Here is a 4,380-nt window from a genome sequence, read left to right as displayed (position 1 = left end):
TGCCAAACATGATTTCCCTTTCATAAAACCATGTTGACACTGCCTAATTATATTATGATTTTCTAAGTGCCTTTATACCACTTCCTTAATAATGGATTCCAGTATTTTCCCGACGACTGATGTCGACTGAAAAGAAATTAAGGATAGTATTAGATCCAAAGAGGAGTCATATAAAGTTGCCAGAAAAAGTACCAAGCCTGAGGATTGGGAGCAGTTTAGAATTCAACAAAAAAGGACCAAGAGATTAATTAAGAAGGGAAAAATAGAGTATGAGAGTAAACTTGCAAGGAACATAAAAGTGGACTGTAAAAAGAAAAAGATTAGTGAAGACAAATGTAGGTCCCTTACAGTCAGAAACAGTGCAATTAAACAAATACTTTGGTTTTGTCTTCACAGAAGAGGACACAAATAACTTCCCAGAAATGCTAGGGAACCACGGGACTAGTGAGAAGGAGGAATTAAAGGAAATTAGTATTAGTAAAAAAAATAGTGCTGGAGAAATTAATGGGACTGAAAGCTGATAAATCCCCAGGGCCTGAAAATCTGCATCCCAGAGTACTAAAAGAGGTAGTCATGGAAATAGTGGATGCATCAGTTGTCATCTTCCAAAATTTTATAGATTATGGAACAGTTCCTGCAGATTGAAGGGTGGCAAATGTAACCCCACTATTTAAAAAAGGAGGGAGAGAGAAAACAGGGAACTACAGACCGGTTAGCCTAACATCAGTAGTGGGGAAAATGCTAAAGTCTATTATAAAGGATGTGATAACAGGACACTTTGAAAATATTAACGGGATTAGACAAAGTCAACATGGATTTATGAAAGGGAAAGCATGTTTGACAAACCTACTGGAGTTTTTTGAGGATGTAATTGATAGACTAGATAAGGGAGAATCAGTGGATGTGGTTTATTTGGATTTTCAGAAGGCCTTTGATAAAGTCCCACATAAGAGGTTAGTGTGCAAAATTAAAGCACATGGGATTGGGGGTAATATACTGGCATGGATTAAAAATTGGTTAACAGACAGGAAACAGAGAGTAGGAATAAATGGGTCTTTTTTGGGGTGGCAGGTGGTGACTAGTGGGGTACCGCAGGGCCCCAGCTATTCACAATATAGATCAATGATTTGGATGAGGGAACCAAATGAAATATTTCCAAGTTTGCTAATGACACAAAACTAGGTGGGATCGTGAGTTGTGAGGAGAATAAAAAGAGACTTCAAGGCGATTTAGACAAGTTGACTGAGTGGGCAAATACATGGCAGATGCAGTATAATGTGGATAAATGTGAAGTTATCCACTTCGGAAGGAAAAACAGAAAGGCAGAGTATTATTTAAATAGTGATAGATTGGGGAATGTTAATATACAAAGGGACCTGGGTGTCCTTGTACACCGGTCACTGAAAGCAAACATGCAGGTACAGCAAGCAGTTAGGAAGGCAAATGGTATGTTGGCCTTCATTGCAAGAGGATTTGAGTATAGGAGCAAGGATGTCTTACTGCAGTTATACAGGGCCTTGGTGAGGCCACACCTGGAGTATTGTGTGCAGTTTTGGTCTCCTTACCTAAGACAGGATATACTTGCCATAGAGGGAGTGCAGCGAAGGTTCACCGGACTGATTCCTGGGATGACAGGACTGTCTTATGAGGAGAGATTGGGTCGACTAGGCCTGCATTCAATCGAGTTTAGAAGAATGAGAGGGGATCTCGTTGAAACATATAAAATTCTGACAGGGCTAGACAGACTGGATGCAGGAAGGATGTTTTCCCTGGCTGGGGGGGTCCAGAATGAGGGGTCACAGTCTCAGGATATGGGGTAGGACATTTAGGACTGAGATGAGGAGAAATTTCTTCACTCAGAGGGTGGTGAACCTGTGGAATTCTCTACCACAGAAGGCTGTGGAGGCCAAGTCACTGAATATATTTAAAAAGGAGCTAGATAGATTTCTAGACACAAAAGGCATCAAGGGGTATGGGGAGAGAGCAGGCATATGGTATTGAGATAGAGGATCAGCCATGATCATATTGAATGGCGGAGCAGGCTTCTATTTTCTACGTTTCTATGTCAGGCTAACTGGTTTGTAGTTCCCTGTTTTCTCTCTCCCTCCTTTCCTGAATAGCGGGGTTACATTTGCTACTTTCCAATCCGCTGGGTCCGTTCTAGAATCTAGGGAATTTTGGAAGATCACAACCAATGCATCCACTATCTCTGCAGCCACTTCTTTTAGAACCCTAGGATGTAGGCCATCATGTCTAGGGGATTTATTGGTTTTTAGTCCCATTTGTTTCTCCAGTACTTTTCCTCTACTGATATTAATTACTTTAAGTTCCTCACTCTCATTAACCCCTTGGTTCCCCACTATTTCTGGTATGCTTTTTGTGTCTTCTATTGTGAAGACGGATACAAAATATTTGTTTAACATCTCTGCCATTTCCTTAGTCCCCATTATAATTTCTCCTGTCTCAGCTTCTAAGGGACCAACATTTACTTTTGTTATTTTCTTCCTTTTTACATACTTGTAGAGGCGCTTACAATCTGTTTTTATATTTCTTGCTAGTTTACTTTCATATTCTATTTTCTTTCTTTTTATTAATTTCTTGGTGATCCTTCGCTGGTTTCTAAAACTCTCCCAATCCTCAGGCTTACTACTCTTCTTCGCAACATTATAGGCCTCTTCTTTTGATTTAATACTATCCTTAACTTCTTTAGTTAGCCATGGATGAATCACTTTTTCATTGGAGTTTTTATTTCTCAATGGAATGTATATTCGTTGAGAATTTTGAAATATTTCTTTAAATGTTTGCCATTGCTTATCTACCGTCATACCCTTTAATCTAATTTCCCAGTCTACCTTTGCCAACTCATCCCTCATACCAATGTAATTGGCTTTATTTAAGTTTAAGACTCTAGTTTCTGACTTAAGTCACTGTCAAACTCAATGTGAAATTCTATCATATTATGATCACTCCTCCCCAGGGGATCCTTTACTGTGAGATTACTAATTAACCCTGTCTCATTACACAGTACAAGATCTAAAATGGCCTGTTCCCTGGTTGGTTCTATGACGTATTGTTCTAGGAAACTCTCTCAAATGCATTCCATGAAATCATCCTCCATACGACCTTTACCAATTTGATTTGTCCAGTCTATATATAAAGTCCCCCACGATTATTGCATTACTTTTGTTACAAGCTCCTATTATTTCTTTATTATTACTCTGTCCAATGGTATAGCTATTATGGAGCCTATGAACTATTCCCACCAGTGTTTTCTGCCCCTTGTTATTTCTTATTTGCACCCATTCTGATTCTACTTCCTGATCTTCCGAGCCAAGTTCCTTTCTCACCACTGTCCTTATCAGGATTGTCGATCATCAGGCATCTTTTCTACTATAAACTCGTACTAGAACACAACTCTGCTCTGACCACCACCTGGGTGAGCATTGCCTTTGTTGTTCAGTATAAATTGCTTAGTGCACTGTGTACTTGACTCTGTCCTTATCACAAATAAAGTACTCAACTGTTACCTGAGAAGAGGTGCAAAAGCCTTCCAAGTTTATCTCAGCATAGCAGCCTGATTTTACAGGTTCCCACAGGCTCACTGTTGAGACCCAGGCTGTGCCATTTTCGTGGCCTCCGAGGGAATCCTTACACTGGTCCAGCTCTCGCTTGAAGCAATTCAGCGAATCGGTGTCCACCGCACGAGCCGGCAGCCTATTCTCTGAGGTCCACTATTCTCTGGGAATAGAACCACCTCCTGACATCTGACCTAGATCTGGCCTTGTACAACTTCAAATTGTGACCCCTGGTCCTTCACAACCTATTTAATTGGAACAAATTGTCAACTCAAAACACAATCTATTCCCTTCATCTTCCTCTAAACCCAAAGGTTAGAAAAGACCCTAAAGACGTAACTAGTATCATCTTGGGGATCAGATGATAGTTATAAACCAACAAAACTTTGTCCTTGTGGTTCAGGACACCATTTGAACCATCTGTGAAGCAGCTGCCTTATATTTGCCCTAAATTGCAAAGTGGGATTTAGGAAGCTCATCAGCTTTTCGGCACTGTTGGTTTTTGCTCAACTATTAGAGCAGTTCCGCTGAAAAGTCAACGACCTGCAATGTTAACTCTGTTTCTCTCTCCACAAATGTTGCCTGACCTGCTGAGTGTTTCCAGCACCGTCTGTTTTTATTTCAGATTTCCAGCATCTGCAACATTTTGCTTTTGTGTAATTAGAGCAAATTGGCTTTAAAAATCTCATGCTGGGATTTGTTTTCTGCAGCATTCCTCGGGAAACATATGTGCATTTTAATTGTTTAGCATTGCAGGTCACCTGATCACCTGATATATTTTGAAATACAACACAACAGATGCAAA

Source organism: Heptranchias perlo, chromosome 38 (assembly GCF_035084215.1).
Source record: "Heptranchias perlo isolate sHepPer1 chromosome 38, sHepPer1.hap1, whole genome shotgun sequence".
In the NCBI taxonomy this organism is placed as follows: Eukaryota; Metazoa; Chordata; class Chondrichthyes; order Hexanchiformes; family Hexanchidae; genus Heptranchias; species Heptranchias perlo.
The sequence above is the reverse complement of the archived record's forward strand: the minus strand, read 5'-3'. Positions refer to the sequence as shown.